A 17,690-nucleotide genomic window follows, 5' to 3' on the forward strand; every position below is an offset into this window, starting at 1 on the left:
CATGCTGTCTACTGCTGTCTTCTCTTTCTACAAGCTCCAGTCTTCCACAGAACTGACTGAGGGGTCAAGGCTAGCACAGCTGCACCAAAGGAAAGGGAAATGCACGAAGGTTCAAACAATATAAGCCTCCCTCAGAAACTTTGTAAGGACTACTTATTTTCTCAAACCATGATAAAAGTCCCTGGGGCAGGGTTTGTTGCTGGAGCAGTGGGAAGACAGGGCATGCTACTATCTTTTTTGTTCTATTTTCTGTTTATGGCTTCTCTTGGAAAACAAGTGAGTCTTCTGAAAAACTTTAAAAACTGCAAAAGAAGGGATTAGAATGAACCTCAAACAATAATATAATAGATATTGTTCAGTTATGTATATCCAAAAGTGTCTGTGTGTACACCACATACATGCACGCATGCACACATGCGCGTGTACACACACATACACATACTCATTCTTTGCTCATTGCCATATCTCTTATGGCTAGAGCAGTGCTTTATTCATCTTGATATTGGTAAATATTTGTTGAATGAATAGAAGTTTTGAACATTGACTGGTCCATAATTTGGTTCACAGATAGTTTTAGTGTATTAGTTTTAGTGTAATACATGTTTTTCTGAGAAGAAAATATGGACTTATAGGGAAAATGTCAGTGAAACAGACTACACAAAATCTATAGTGTTTTGTAAACAGAGTGCTAACAGTATTAATAGTAGTACAAGTAAAATTCTTTTAATCAATAAATACTATAGTTGACAGACAAATTTAATTGGAAATAGTAGTTTTTACATTAGAAGTAGTAAGTAAAGATGACTTAATGGAAATGGAAAAGTTACTATATTAAGTAGGGTTGAAGGGGCTGAAAACTGAAGGAAGTGCATAAAGATGAGGACTGGTCAATAAGTAATTCCAAGCAGGAGGGTGTGGCCAAATTGAGCTAAAAGGAAGAATGTGTTGATTGTTAGAGTATATTTCACATCTTTTTGCTGTTGATTGGAGATAGCAATAATAACATGTTTGGAAAAGTTGCATTTGAAATAATGTGACTTATTATTGATATGACAGTTACCAGTTGCACTTAAGATAATTTATGTTGTAGAAGAAATGCATCAGAATGTTAAGTGCTGTGTCATTCTACTGGACTCTGGGAATTAAACTGAGTTAAACATGGATCTGGGCTGCACTGAACAAATTGCTGAGTAGAAAAGATTAAGTAAAAAATTGCCATATCAGGTGATATATACAGTAATACAAGTAAATTTAGGGGATTGAGGTCCTTCACTAGAGGGGGTGATTAAATGTTTGGTAGTACTTTGCACAGAAAGTAGTCTGTGAAGCTTGACCAGGAGTTCTCAAAGGAGGCATGGAGGTGGACCCTAAATTGTAGCACCTATTTGCTGATGGTGGAAGTGGAGGTAACATGCTGTAAAAAACGTGAACTTTGTAACTGTGTAATTTAAAATGCTTGTTCTTCTCTTTGTAAATGTTATATACTGACATTCACTCAAAATGTACTTCTTGTATCTTGTATTATGTAAATGAGATGTGTGAAATGTGTATCTTCTAGTAGATCTGGTGTAATTTCTGAGATATCTGATAGCATTTAGTAAATGTTAATTTTTCTTTGTAATAATATTTTATAAACTAAAGTCAAATGTTTGAACTATTTTTTATTGTGTCTCGTCTTATTGTGTTTTGATTATGAAATGAATATATTAGGTTATATATGTGCTAGCACACCATGCAAAAGATGGTGATAGTGTACCAAGATCTTCTTGGAATGTTGTCAAGTAGTAACAAGTAAAATCAAGTTATATAGAAATTGATTTTGACTGGGCTGGGAAGGTGGCTCAGTGGTAGTGTGTTTGCCTTGCATGCATGAGGCCCTGGGTTCGATTCCTAGCACCACATGAGCAGAAAAAGCTGGAAGTGGCGCTGTGGCTCAGGTGGTAGTGTACTAGCCTTGAGCTTAAGAGCTGAGGGACAGCGCCCAGGCCGAGATCAGGCCCCATGACTGGCAAAAAAAAAAAAAAATGATTCTGACCATAAATAGAAAAATTTCAATAATGATTTTAATGTATTTGTGTGTGTGTGTGTGTGTGTGTGTGTGTGTGTGTGTGTAGAGAATGTTTGGTCATGCTGCACATCGTAGCAGTCAAATGAAAATGAAAGCCATTTAACAAACTAGTGTTAGGTTAGGATAGATTTAGATTAACTATAAATTGAGAATTACTGGATTTAGTGGAATAGTAAGATCAGTAATGTAGAAGAATGTTAATAGAAAATTCTTGGTTATATACAAGATGTAATGACTATAATAGATTAAAAAGCCAATTAAATAATGTACTGTTTTTAAAATGAAAACTCACTGAGATAGTTACAGAACCTGTGCTGTTCATGAAGTAATGTTTCTGTCCTGTTCAATGTGGGTCTTATTTACCTAAAGCTGCTATATAATTTTGGACCTTACAATTGATTCAATAGATGTTTGAAAATTTATGAGAGTTTTGTTTTTTCCCTCTAAAGAATAAAGAATTTGAAGGAACTGAAATTAAGTGAAGAGCTATGTAGGTACTTAATAATAGTCACTTTCAAGTATATATAAAGCCTGGCCAGAAGAAGGAAAATAAGTTAACATAAATAATAAAAAATAAATTAACTTAAAAAATAAAATTGACTTTTTGTTTTTTCATGTACATAGTTAAAAAGTAAAAGAGTAATTCAAGAAAGTTTGATTACCTACTTACCTAAGTGGGAGTCTTGTAAGAGTTTAAGAGAATGGATAGATTTATTATAAGAAGGCTTCATTTAGGAGACTACTGCCTCAGTGAGGTGATGAAAGATAGGGAATGTTCTTAGAAGTAAGAACAGGGTAGATATGTTAGCATGTTTTATCAATAAATGAATAAGATTGAATACTTAAGTGCTAAATCTTTGAAAATACAATTTATAGACAAGAAATATATCTTTTTAGGGAATATGAGATAAATTACTGTTTGAACATTTATCTTTTAACTCAGTTAAAGTCACAAACACACTCTAACCTTCATGAGGCAAATTATCATTATCGTGGTCTATAAAGTTAGTGAGTTCTATGAGCTTTGACAGTACAGCTATTTATTCCACATCAGGTGGTATGTACATTCCTTTCCTTTTGCTTAGTGTTAGCTGTCTCTTGAGTTGCTTAATTCGTTTCCATCAATGTCCAGTGCAGCTGATGGACCCCTCTGTTGTATGTTTTCCTGTTTCCTTCTGATTCTGTGTCCTCCTCCTAGTTTCTCTCAGATGTGTGCATATATATACCATATATGTGGTCAACAGCATGGGGTCATTTAGTGATGATATGACAAGATGAGTGGAGGTCCTTTGTTTCTCGAATCCTGTTTACTTTGTTGTACTCCTTACATTTTGTATTTAACATCCACATATCAGAGAGACCATGTGTTGTTTGTCTCTTTGCTCTTAGCTTAAATCACTCAAAATGATTTTTTCTAGTTCCATCCATTTCCCATGCGAATGCCATTATTTTGTCTTTTCTAATGGCTGCATAATATTCCATTGTCTATAGGTACCACAACTTTTTGACCCATTCTTCTGTAGTGGAGCATCTGGGTTGTTTCCATATCTTGAACATTTATCTTTTGCTACTACCATGTAATATTTAACCTTTTCGGTTTTAATTCTGTCATCTGTTATGTGGGGATGAAGTTATTTACTCCTTAACGATATTGAAAATGAAAGGAATGAAGTGTATGTAAAGCATATGTAAAATGCTTTGCCCACAGCAAATGCTCAGTGAATATGTTATTACTGTTTTGGCAAGACAAATGTGACGATGACAGGATCACTGGACATAGATTGGAGTCTCACATAATATGCTACTTGTGTGTCAGGGCTTTATCAGTCTGTAGTAGTTTCTTAGAGAACTTTCAGGAAGCTTAGATTGTGTCTGGTTTGGGTAGAAAAGGAGGTTATTATTGTAGCAAGTATAAATTGGCAATCCTTATTGTTTTTGTAGGAAATTTTAGTATATTCAGCATTTTTATTATTATGGCACCAAATGTTAGGAGTTAGAACAAGTTTTTGTTTCAGAAAACCTTGTTAAATATAGAAGATTTATATGGTATAGTAGGAAGATTAGCATTAAGCTTACCATGATGCATGGAAGAATGAAACATCATACATTTGGAGAAATATTTCAAAGGATGATAAATTAGTTTTGTTTCTTTGTAGAGAATAAATTTAAATTTTTTTCCCCAATTTGATCTTAGAGCTATTAGAGTTGAGGATATTTATTTAACTGGTTCAAACAGTAAACATTGTTTATTATAAAGTGTTTATTATAAGCAAGGCATTGTCCTAGGCTCTGAAGACAAACAGATAAAGAATTTGTCTTTTGTCTTTCACCTGTATATAGCCTGTTGGTGGAGAAAGGGTGATTCATAAGTAATTAAGGGATCTGCTAGGATCTGTAAATGAGATTATACAAAAGGTACCATGGGATAATAGGAGAAACACATCTGTCTGTCTATAGAGGTTAAGTAAGGTGAGTAGAATTGCATTGTGGGACATTAACCTTTCATCTCTTGTCACCCTTTCACTGGGAACATGCTGCTAGATTAATAGCTCTGAAGGTATTTTTAAATTAAAATGGCACATTAAAAAACCCCTCAAGCTCTTTAATACAAGTGTGCTGTTTTTAGTAAATTAGATTTTAATACTTTTCATCTTCCATATAATTCTTTCAGGTAGAACTCTTGTTGGCAGTGTTATTTTATTGGTTTCACAGAAAGCAGTAAAAACCAAGGGAAGCCCTATCCTTGAGGTAGAGTCAAGTTTCAGAATGACAAATGTCAGTGTTTTTACTACTAACAAAAGGACTTCTGTAGTCAGACTCTCTGTGTAAAGAATAGGTCACATAGTATGTTGCTCATTCACTCTATCAACTAACATTTAACAAAGGCAAATGGAGTTTTTGCTAGACAAATAGCAAAGTCAGAATTGACTTTGTAACTCATATAAAGATGTGTATCCTTATTACTTGATTATCAAAGAGCTCTATAACATCAGAATGAGTAAAAGCTCTTACAATAAGTTTCTGATCCTTCTTTCTTTCTTTTTTTGTTCTTTTGTTCTTTTCTATTTTTTGAGGCAGGAGACAGGATCTTGTTATGTAGCTCAGACTGTTCTTGAATTGACAGTACTTCTGCCCCAGCCTTCTAACTGTTGGAATTACCACTACACCCAGCTCTGCCTCTATTTCTTGGTTATGATTCTATGCTAGCATTTTAGTGTCTTTGTTCCTTTCACTTGGTATCTACTTACTAGGCCTATTTTGATTTTGTTTTCTTATTTTCTATTTCTCTTGACATTCTTTTTCTTTTACTTTAGGACAATTATATTTTGTAGACTTGGGTTGTTGGATATATTTACTTGCCAAGTTTCAGAAGGCCTGTTAATATGTAGAAGATACTTAACTTTCAAACAACTGTATTTAATAGTCATGTTGGTTTTATTCTGTAATACAGAGTCTACTTCTCAGAAGAAGATACAGAGATCAAATATCTGTTGATCATTTCTATTTTGTAGGAACATATAAAGCAAATATGCTTCCAACCTCATTTTCTCATATGACAAGTTATTCAGTATATAATTCATAATATGAAGGTATCTTATTACTCAAGGAAGTACTACTTTAGATTGATTGTGAATTTGCCCTAGGTTTTCTGTGTACCTGAATTATTCTACATTTCTTCTCAGCTGTGTTCACAGACAAGGGACGCATACCTCCGTTGGAGTATAGTAACAGAACCTTCTGTAGAAGGTAAAATGAGGACTGTCCACATTTCACTGTTTGTGAAGGACTGTGTAGAATACAGTAGGCTTTTCTGAGCATAACATTATTCTGTTCTTTTTTCCATCCCTTTTGTAGCAGTTGGGAATGAGTGGTATATGAATGTATGCTAAGTTTTGCTTTATAAGTCCTTGGGACTTTGCTTTGAGAAAGGGGGTGGTAGGATGGACTCTGGATAAACTATGGAATGAATGTTTTATTCCCATTGTCTTTGAATAAGGCATTTACTTGCCTTTTTCTTTGATAATGACATTCTATTATTTCAAATGGCCAGTTCAAAAAAGGTTTTTCTTTGCTTATGTTTTAAATTGTAGATAAAACTCCATTTAGGAATTTAGGGGAAATAGTGACACCATTCATCTGTGTGGTAGTAGGGTTTGAACTCAAGACTTTATACATGAAACTTGGTTGCTTGTCTGATAGTCTACCACTTGAGCCTTGTCTTCAGCCCTATTTTATGCCATTTTTTCCCCTTGTTTTCAACAAGGAACTTTTCTTCCCACACTGGCAACTGTGATCCTCTGAATCTCAGCCTCCTGAGTAGCTAGAATTACAAATACGAGCTACTGGCACCAAGTTGCCATCATTCATCTTTTAAAAAGATTGCCATGGTTACTCTGTGGTGATATAGTTTAGGCACCAAGAACAGAAGTAGACCTGTTGAGGGTCTTGTAGTAAAGTGGGCAGAGGTGATGGTGATGCCATAGGAAGAAGTAGCAAGAAGGTCTGATTTGTGTTAACATTTTGAAGAAATGGCTGGAGGAATTTGCTGAATCAGAATATTGCTAGGGAGGGAGGTTAAAGATTGATTCCTTCATTTTGTGTTATCTGTACATTTAGAATTGGAGGGTATACAAATTGATTAGGACAAAAAATGAGCAGCATCCAGAAGGGTTTTAATGATGACATTTTTTAAAAAGGTGAAAATCCTGAGGGATTTTAAAAATTATTTATTTATTTATTTATTTTATTTTGGGACTAGTCCTGGGACTTAAACTCAGGGCCTGGGCGCTGTCCCTGAGATTCTTTTTTCTCTAGTCAGTCTATCTCTTTATCATTTGAGCCACAGTACCATTTCTGGCTCTTTAGAGATTAATTGGAGATCAGAGTCTTAGACTTCCCTGACTGGAGTGGTTTTTTAATCTGGATCCTCAGATCTCAGTCTCCTGGGGAGCTGAGATCACAGGTGTGAGTCACTGGCTCCTAGCTTTGACTGGAATTTTGATGATACTAAGTTGGAGAGTGAGGGGTATCAGGCCAAGAAGTAAACAAGGATGCAGGAAGAGGACCATGAGGATCTGACCAATGCAGTACTAGGAGAATCTTGAAGACAAAGCTTCATGAAGAAAATGTTTTAAGAAAAACTGCACAGTAGTGTCAGATGTTGTAGAAAGAAGATCAAGTGAGATGACAGCAAAATCTTATGAGTGGGTCAACAAAGTAGAAGATAAGCCTGTTGGTGGTCTCTTTCTATTGCTGTGTTTGTTTTTTGTGTATGTGTGTGTGAGTATGCATTACCAGGGTTTGAAATCAGGCTTACAGTTTGCTATATTTGTGTGAGTGTATGAGCCCTTTTTATATTCTGGTTTGAGCTAGGATCGTGTGTGTGTGTGTGTGTGTGTGTGTGTGTGTGTGTGTGTGTGTGTCTGGTTTGAGCTAGAATCTTGTGTGTGTGTGTGTGTCTGGTTTGAGCTAGGATCTTGTGTGTGTGTGTGTGTGTGTGTGTGTGTGTGTGTTTGCCCAGGCTAGTCTGGAATAATGATCTTGTTTTTAGCCTCTTGAGTAGATTGGATGACAGATGTGGCTACTACCCTGCATAGCTGTTGATTAAGTTGGGGCCTTGTAGACTTTGTTCACATTGGCCTTGAATAGTTAGTTACCTACTGAATCTCTTATCTCCCAAGTAGCTAGGATTATAAGCGTGAACCCCTGAATTTTAGTGAAGCTGTTGGTGGTCTTGATAAAAGCATTTTTATTGAAGTAGTGAAGTGAAATTCTGATTAGAGTGAGTAGGTAGGTGAAGAAGTAATTAAAGATAGTAAATATTGTCGACTTCGCCCTGCCCAGAATTTATGGGACAAAGTGCGAACAAATGCATCAGTGATACTCATTAGACACTATGTTGAAAATGAACTATACAACTTGTAGGGGAGTGGGATTGGGAGGGAAAAAAACTGAGAAAACGAGGAAAGCGAAAAAACCTAGAGAAAATGAGGGAAAAGATGACACTATTCAAAAGAAAATGTACTATTACCTGACATGTAATTGTAGCCTTCTGTACATCATCTTTACAGTAAAAAATAAATTAAAAACTAAAAGTTATCCCTATTTTATTATAAAGTGCAAACAAACACTGAAAGATCTACTCTACTCTGAGCCTATCTTTCTCTATGTGGTTGTTGACCATTGAATGCTTACCTTTTCCGGGATCATGGCCAAAAAGGAATGAGAAATCTAACTTGACTGCTGTAGTTAGAAAATGGTGAAGAAGTAACTGGCTTAGGTCATGGGGTCAAAGCTAGACCTATCACTGTGAGCTCAGGATGGGCCCTGTGGTCCCTTCTTCCCTGTCTCCTTCCTCCAGGTGATTAGGAAGTTTATATCTGAAGTCAGACAAGAGCTATGTAATAGCCAGTCAGCTACTGCAGATTGAGCAGGAGAATCTGGAGTATGAGCACAGGTTATTTTTGACCCAGGGATGGGTGGGAGGGTGAGTGTCAAGCAGCATGGGTTTTTTTTTTTTGGATCCGGTCATGGGGCTTGAACTCTCGGCCTGGGCGCTGTCCCTCAGCTCTTCAGCTCAAGGCTAGCGCTCTACCACTTGAGGCACAGCACCACTTCCGGCTTTTTTCTTTTTGCTTATGTGGTGCTGAGGAATCGAACCCAGGGCCTCAGGCATGCAAGGCAAGCGCTCTACCACTGAGCCACCTTCCCAGCCCCAGCATGGGTTTTATATAAAATATAGCTATTCTTTCAGGATAAACTGAAAGGTAATTGACATTTGGAGTTCAGACTTTTAGATGATGAATGGATTTTCTCATAGCTCTCTTCCTCTTCCTCCCTCTCTCCTTCCCAACTCACCCGCCCCTTGCTTGGGAGTCAGACACTTTACTGCTGAGCCATGCCTCCAGTTTTGTTTTTTGCTCATCATTTTTGAGATAGGTTCTTGTTTCCTACCAGGCCTATAATCCATTTATTTTAGGATTTCCATTATAGCTGTGACAACAGGCACTTGGAAGAATGAATAACTAGAGATTTAGCCACTGTGTTCCTAATGTGAAAATTTTCTTCATGACTCCCATAATGAGATGTTTAGTAAACATTTAGTTCCCTTAAAAACTACTAAGTCTTCTGTTTTGGTATGAAACATGAAGAAAACCAGTTCCTTGAATTTTTGTAATTATATAGTGATTCTGTTACTATACTTACTTTATTATGCTAGTAATTTATATTTGTAGAGCACATTCTAAAGAGTCATTTTTCACATTTTATCATTTAATCCTCAGAACAATCATAATTCTCTGGTTTTTGTTTTTAAGATCTGTTTTTGTTACCTCTCTTTCTGCATGGGACTAGGTACTGATAATACACTTAGTTTAAATGAGAGTAAAATTGCAGTTTATAGTAGTGATCCTTGAACTACTATTGTAACCAAGGCACCCTGGTAATTTTTAAGTTCAGAATATTCAGAGATTTGCCAACATTTGTCTTGAATGACACAAGACGAAGAATTCATGAGAAGAAGTGCTAATATAGATAGATTCCTAGCATCTGAACTTCCAAAGTTCATGATGTGGCTTTATGTATCCAAATATAGCTTGTTGCAGGAATGTAGTCCATGTTGCAGAGACATGCCCTGCTGACCGATATGCAAAGGAGGAGTTCACATTCTGGCACTGTTCTAAAGATAACCCTTTCTTGACTATGCTGAGCAGCTGGTCATTAGAGGTGGCACCACAGAGACTATGAAACCAGTGGAGAAGGCCCGAAGCTTCTTCACCTTTTACACTGAAAAACTTACTGTCTTCTTTCATGTTTGTATTATGTTTCATTAAAATTTTGTTATTGAAACCCTGCCAATATTGTACCCTAAATTAATTGAATTTTCCCCAAGAAGTTATGTTTGTTATTGTAAAGGCTTTTGTAACTTGAAACTCTGAAACTGTGGTGCATGCTAGTGTGTGTGTGTGTGTGTGTGTGTGTGTGTGTGTAATTTTGAAGTATAGTAATTTATATAAAGATGCCAATATTTCTAATGTTTCTCAAACTGCTAAGTTTTTAGATTATATTGTTGAAGCTTCAAAACAATTTCTTTCCTTAGACATAGTGATGTTTATTCTTCATTTCTTCTTCCTAGTGTCTTATCCAGTCTTGTGGTATTTATGAAGATGCTTTCATGTTTTAATAGAAAATAGTGAATTTAGTTATACTATATTGACTCTACGTTCTCTCTTGTGACATTAGAGGTTGATTTTACTAACAAAAAACTCATGCTATTGCATCCTTAACATTAAGAAAATACAAATATGTATTTGTATTATATATAATAAATTTAGGTTATAATAATTAACTGGCAGGAAAGCTATTTAAAAATTAAATGTGGAATAATATGATATTTGTGTCTCATACTCAAACTCTGCCACAACTGATGGTGAATTTGTTTGAGATTTTTGTCAGCATATAGAGATTTTTGTCATATTCCTTCCCCTCTTCCTGGGGAAGAATTGGGTCTTTGAAGTCCAAAGTAGTTATAAATCCCATTTCTACTTGTAAGTATGCACTGGGTATTACTTAAACTCTAATCCCAGCTTCCTGACCCATAAACCAAGGATTACAGTATTAGTTCTGATACCTGCCTTTAGTGTTTTTGAGAGAATTTCCTGAAACAATTTCTGGAAAGTTTTTAATCACAGTTAACTGGAATTGTCAAGTGTTCATAAAATATTTTTCTACATGTATAGACATGAATTATAATTGGATATGTTTTTTCCATTTAGGAGATTTCACAAATATGTTTAAAGATTATAGGGTAGCAAATATTTGCTAACTATAACAGATTAAAATTTGTATGGAGAACATTCTCTAAGCTGCTTTGTATTTTTAAGCCTGAGTGCACTGAATGCATTGGTTTTGAAAATTGCTTCTATAGATAAAAGAAGCAAGTAAATACATATACTTACTCTTTTAAAGTTTATTTTTTTACACTGATTTGTGTATCAGGTTTGCTAAGCGAGAGAATAGACTAGGAACACACCGATTCTCCTCTTAATATACCTGTCAATTATGCAACTATAAATTGGCATCCTCATTGTGGTATAGGTTTCTGTGATGCTGTTGTGGATCCAAGGATTGATCAGTGCTGCTTCAAAATAGGAAGCTCTGAAAATAGTATTTTCATGCAACTGTGGGATAGTTAATAGACACTCAAGTAGAAACAAAACTGTTTCTGTTTTAAGGAAGGAAAAAAATATATGTTCAGCTAATACTTAAATGGTAGCTCTATACCGGGTGAAGTAATACTTGTCTTATGAAAGCTCACTATAGTAAGAATGTATGTAAGCAGATAGAAAATAAGGAAGCTCATATGACATGTCATTTGGTAGAAACAGTGCTATAGAAATTCTGGGAAGGGATCACTTTCTTCCAGAGCATTTCATCTAGTTATAACCTAGTTGTACAACTGATGTGTCCCTACATGACTCATATCTTTTTTTAAAAGGCTGCTTTATCCGGGTAGTCACAGGATCACCAGTTTCCTTGCCTCTCAACTAATGGCTATATCTATCTATTTCTGTCTCTTCATTTTCATTAGTAACACCCCTTTGTTGTCAAAAAGCTTTTACTTCTTAGGCCAGTTTTCTTCAGTCCAACAAAGTGGCAGGGGCTGACAGTAGAATTGTGGAAGAAAGTGCCATTGTTTGGTTCAGAATAAGGAACTTCATTTCTTTTTACAGAAATTGAAAGGGCTAGGGAGGATGAAAAGGAGAATTCTCAGTTTAATTAAATTGATAATTGTTATTAACCACCATAGCTCTGTTCTAAAGGTGTGTGGCTTTTTAGTGTAAATGGTAAATGTTAAGCGAAAAAGTACTGCTTCTCACTTCTGAGCGAGACCTCTAGGAACTTATCAATCAGAAGGTAAATTGGTTAAGGACAATTACATTATATGTTGTAGATCTTATGGCAGGTATATGTTAAGCCAATCAGAAGGCACAAGAAGAATACAGGAAACTTTAATGTGGAAAAGTGTTGGTGGAAAACTTCGTACAGGAAGGAGTTCCTTATGCAAGTTGTAAAGAGTAAGGAGGAAAAGAGCCTGGCGAGGAAGGAAGAATGAAAAACCACTCTCGGTTTGAAACTGGCATGGGGCAGAGAGAAATACAGTCATTTTTATGGCTGCGGGTACAAGTGGACCTAAAATGATTAAAACTTCCTGGTCTGTTTGTGAGGGCCTAAAGCAGTGTCACTGTGTAGTGGTCAATGATAGAAGAAACAGGTTTGATCTGAAACCGATTTGGCCATTGACAGATCTGTTTGCCTAGTTAAGAATTTTACCTTCATCAACTTTTAGATCAACATAAAAGTAAAAGTGCCATGTTGAAAGTTGTTGAGCTGACTATTGACTATTAAGAAATCTTGTAGTTAGTAAATATTGGGAAGTTATTATTGCTATCCTCAGAGTTCTTAGAGTACCTGTAAGTATTTCCCTAAGTATATTCCACTGGTGTAAGTTAACCAGTTAATTTACACTGCTTCAAATACCAACTCTCTTATTATAATGGAATTATTAAAAAACAGAATTTGAATTAATTTTAAAGGTGGTCTAGTTCATTTTCATTATTATTATTATTATTGGGTAGGAAAAGGAGCCACAATTAAATAGCCTGGTTCTGATGTTATTATGGTGAAAGTGGCTCAGCTGGGACTGAAACAGGTCTCTTTCCACTTTTTTTTTTTTTACTAGCTTTGTAATAAATTGCCCAAATCATTCTGAGACATGAACTTCAAACACTGGCCACAATTTCAAATAAAAACAATAGCTCTTTAAATTGTAAAGTACATGTTTAAAAAAGCTTTTCCCTCTGTGCCTGCCCTCTGCTGGGTATGCTACAGATTGTCAACACATGTAAAAAACTAATCAGATATGGCAGTGGAAAACCAGATAATTTCTAAATGAATAACTCCTTTGCCATCAAGAATTTCTTATGTACATAATGCTTGCTTATGTTTTCTTTTAATCTCTTCACTAAAATGCAAAAATGGATTTTCATAGTACTTGTCAGTTAAACAGGTCCTGCCTCTTTTATGCAATAGTACCTAACAATTTGTTGATGTATCTTCTGAGTACTGTCTACTATGGCTAGAATGGTGAACAAGAAACTTCTACTTCTTTTTCTGGAATAAAGAGATATTGAAAGAATAATCCTAGTAATAATTATAGTTAAATTCTGTGTGTAAAAGTACAGAATGATTTATGGTCATATTAACTATGTTAAGAAAGCTTCCTTCTGATTGCAATTTTAGCTGAGGTATGGAGTTCAATAACATAAAGTAGGAAGAGATGAGGGAGGGATAGAAGAAAATGATTTCCTCTGAGGAAGCATTGTGTATGAGTCTTTTTACATGTGTGGTTAGTTTGCAGCATACCCACCAGAAAGCAGGCACAGAAGGACGTGGTATTTTTTTTTTTTTTTTTTGGTCGGTCATGGGGCCTGAACTCTGGGCCTGGGCGCTGTCCCTCAGCTCTTCAGCTCAAGGTGAGTGCTCTACCACTTGAGCTACAGCGCCACTTCCGGTTTTCTGGTGGTCTATTGGAGATAGGAGTCTCACGGTCTCTCCTGCCCGGGCTGGCGTTGAACCATGATCCTCAGATCTCAGCCTTCTGAGTAGCTAGGATTACAGGTGTGAGCCACCAGCGCCCAGCAGGACATGGTATTTTAACAAAAAATGTTCTTTACAATGTAGGGAAGGAAGGAGTGAGAGTATAATCTGTTCTAAGAGTTGAAAGACAGCTAGAATATGTGGACCAGATGAAGCTAATACAACATGCAAGTCCTGGTCATCAGAAGAGAAGGTGTTCAACAGACGCTACCAGAGACATCAGATAGAAAAAGAAGACTCAAGCTTCCTCCAAGTTCTGTGTTAGAATCTTGCTTTAAATATTAATTTTAAATGAAACATCTTTAGAACACCACAATGTTTTGTTTTTTAGGTAGAATAATACTAGGACTTGTACATTTTAAATATGCATTCCTTCACACTTGATTTTTCTTCCTTTCTGTACTCTCATTGCAAATGAAAAATATTTTGATGTGCTGTAGTGTTTAGATCATGGCCTGTTACTGTTGAACAATCAGACACGGAGAGAACCATATCCTGTTTTTTTGGCTGAGCGTTTCGTGTGGGTGTGTGTGGTGCAGCTGTGCTATGGGTTTCTTGGCAGTCAAGATAAGGCAATTCTCAAAGCAGTGCATCTTGGATAGGAAGAAACGTAAGCATACAAAGGCTACTTTGAATGTATTAGATTCAGTGGAAAGCACCCAGGCCTGAACTTTTGGCTGCTAGCCTCATTTATTTGGTTAAATACTGCAGCATTAGGCTCATATCCAAGCTCTATGACAGGGACACCTGAAGGGAGGGAACAGTAAGACAAATAATCAAAGTTTTGGCCCAATATAATCACTTAATTTTAAATTATCATACAGTTTTAATGAGTTTTTAAAATTAACTATTTGTTATTACTTTTTCTTTCTAAAGAACACATAATGAAAAAGGCAGAGGGGAAACCTAGCTTGGTTTGCAAATGTGAATTCATTCTCTGTAGTTAAAAAACAAGTTATTTTCTTAGATTAGTTTATACAGATAGATTTCCAGTTCTTCTTTTCTTTCTTACTTACTTTCTTCATTATGTTATTATCATTTATCTTCTTGTTTGGTCTGTAGGCACTTTTGATTTCCCAAATCCTCAAATTAAATGGAGAGTTAAAAATACAACTCTTCACTTTTTGAACACACTTGGCGAATTCCCATTAGATTAACTCATGATTGTCCTTTCTACTCTATAGGCAAGCAAAGGCATCTGAATTGCTCCCAGTGTTTTAACTACTTGTTTATCTTGTTACTATTATTTAGTATTATTGCTTTCAGAGAAGTATAGTGTTTCGTTTTGTGGCCAGTTTGCCTGTCTTCTAATCGAGTTCTACTACTTACTCTCTTGGTCTCATTGGCTTTATTTTGTCACGGTTTCCATATAAGCATTTCTTTGTATATAAGAGATGTATTTTACAGACTATTCAATTTTCCTTTTTATTGAAATTAAAAAGACTTTAATAACTTAGCCCCTCTTTGATTTTCCAACTTGCCTGTTAAACACATTTAGTCTATTCATATCTGAAGTCTTTCATGCTAGCTTTCTTCTCCAATTAGGATGTTTTTCTTAGACCTTTGGATTGTGGTGCCCAGCAATTTTTAGGTCTAGTTCAGATGTTAACTCTTCAGTGATGCTTACCTTGACATCTTTTCTTTCTTTCTTTATGGCTAATCGTTATCTAAAATTTTCCCCCATCCACTTGCTTCTTTTCTAAATTGTCCCAACTGCACCTTTGCCAGAGAAACTTCAGTTCTACTTGGACAAATATCCATCTTGTTTGGTGCCAGTGGCCTCAGTGGTTACACTACAACCTGACATTCAGAAGGTTTATCACAGTGTTATATGGGTGGATGGTTAGGTGAAGGAATTTACAAGTTATAACTGTTAAATTTCTGCAACCAGGGAAGTGATGGGTTATTTTATTCTGTACAAACTTTGTATATAGGTGCTTATTTTAGAACTAGTCATGCTAATATTTGTCATATATATATATATATATATATATATATATATATTTGTTTTAGCTTGTAAGCCTTTACGGATAAAAGGTTTTTCTTTAATTTTTTGTTTGCTTCTCTGCATAGAGTGCTAAATATTCTTTTTAATACTTTCTGTTGATTAAATTGAATAAAAACTGAATTCAACATCTTTATAGCAAATGCACAGATTTTGAAAACATTGTATTTACAATATACATATTTCTCTTAATATCTTGTAGTTCATAATTGGACCCTTGAAGATACCCTTCAGTGGTTGATAGAATTTGTTGAACTTCCACAATATGAAAAGAATTTTAGAGACAATAATGTCAAAGGAACAACACTTCCCAGGTGAGTCTTTGTTACTTCTGTGGCTAACAGTACAAAGAAAATATTATAAATATATCCATTCTTAAATCTTTTTAAGATGTGTATGACCAAGTTTTATAAAATTTTATTTTACTTTATTTGTAGTGCTGAGCATCTAACCCAGGGCCTTGCATATGTTAGTCAAGTGCTCTACCACTGAACTATATGCTAAGCCTCTCATGTTTTTCTTTTCTAAGTAACCAACTGCTTTAAAACTTTCTTCTCACTGGCAGCTGGTGGCTCACACTTTTAATCCTGGCTACTCTGAAGGCTGTGACCTAAGAATCACAATTCAAAAGCCAGCTGTGCATGAAAGTCCACGAGCCTCTTATCTCCAGTTATCCACCAGAAAACCAGAAGTGGCTCTGTGCTCAAAGTGATAGAACACTAGCCTTGAGCTCTTTGCTCAGGGATAGTGCTCAGACCTAGAGTTTAAGCTTCAGTCCTTCCCCCCCAAACAAACAAAATAAAACAACAGAAAAAAAATCTCTTGTTCTCAAGGAGAATAATTTTAGAGAGGGTCAAGTATATTATTTATAGATATATTATTTATGTATATTATTTATAGATAAGCATCAAAGGGTCAACCTTTGACTACTTAGAATAAGGAAAATTTATTTGATATTGATCATTTTAATAAAGATTCTTATTTGAATGGATTAATATACGTATCTTTCATAATAGGTGTTCCTTCAATGATAACTACTGATAGTGGCTACAAATTTATATTTCAGTTAAAAATTAAATTTTCTAAAAAAATAGTTAACAGTTATTTTAAAATATATATTACATAGAAGGACCTTATCTCATCTAATCTACATGATTAAAATGAGGTATATATTGTCATCAACCATTATAGGCCAAAAAGAAAGGTTAGATACAAGTTAAATATTTATTTTGCCTAAAGTAGCATTTAAACACAAACAGATCAACAATCAAAGCCCAGGTTGTTTAATGATTCCTTAAGTATTTGGAGCCAGTTGCTAGTTTCTTAAATTATATATTCAAAAACTTAATTAATTTGTATAATAATCTTCAAAGATTTAAATGGAAAATTTCCAATGTCTCTACCAGAACCTATGTTCCATTTTTTTACCAAATTGATTCCTTCATCAGAAGAGATTCTTATCTCTTATTTCACTATATTTACTATATGTGATGAAATAATTGCATTATATACTTTGTAACTTTGCTTACATGTCTGGTTGAAATAAACAGCATTTATTACTTTGAGATTTGTATTTTTCACATTAGGTTGGAAGTTGTTATATTTGTTAAGATATATTCTCAGTAAAAAAATCTGTATTTTTAATTTGTTTATACATGAGTAGAATGATGTGAAATTATGAGGATTAAAGTTAATTCATCAAATACTAAGTATCTTTTATGTGGATGCTGCAAATAAGTGCTAGACACAATTTAAATAAAACAGATTATTATTTTAAATGAAACAAGTTTCTAGGTTAAGTCAGGTTAGAGCATTAAAATGAGATTAGGCTTTTTAAATATATATATATTACTCTGGATATGAAGAATTCATGGTTTTTAATATTGTCTTTTGGGAAACTAGGTAGATTCATGTTTTGTTTAAAGTTATAACTACTTTTTTTTTTGGCTATGTAACGGT

The 17,690-nt window shown here is 34.9% G+C and overlaps 1 protein-coding gene across 1 annotated transcript in view; it reads left to right on the plus strand.

Moving 5' to 3' along the window:
• Positions 1 to 12,105: 12,105 nt before the first annotated feature.
• Positions 12,106 to 17,690, plus strand: part of Stim2 (stromal interaction molecule 2) — a 33,594-nt gene continuing 28,009 nt past the window's right edge. Inside the window, exons 1-3 of the mRNA XM_013009131.1 lie at positions 12,106 to 12,109; positions 13,915 to 13,919; positions 15,934 to 16,045. The gene's annotated coding sequence lies outside the window, so the exon portion shown is untranslated. The remainder of the gene's footprint in view (positions 12,110 to 13,914; positions 13,920 to 15,933; positions 16,046 to 17,690) is intronic.

Source organism: Dipodomys ordii, unplaced genomic scaffold (assembly GCF_000151885.1).
Source record: "Dipodomys ordii isolate 6190 unplaced genomic scaffold, Dord_2.0 Scaffold8, whole genome shotgun sequence".
Classification (NCBI taxonomy): Eukaryota; Metazoa; Chordata; class Mammalia; order Rodentia; family Heteromyidae; genus Dipodomys; species Dipodomys ordii.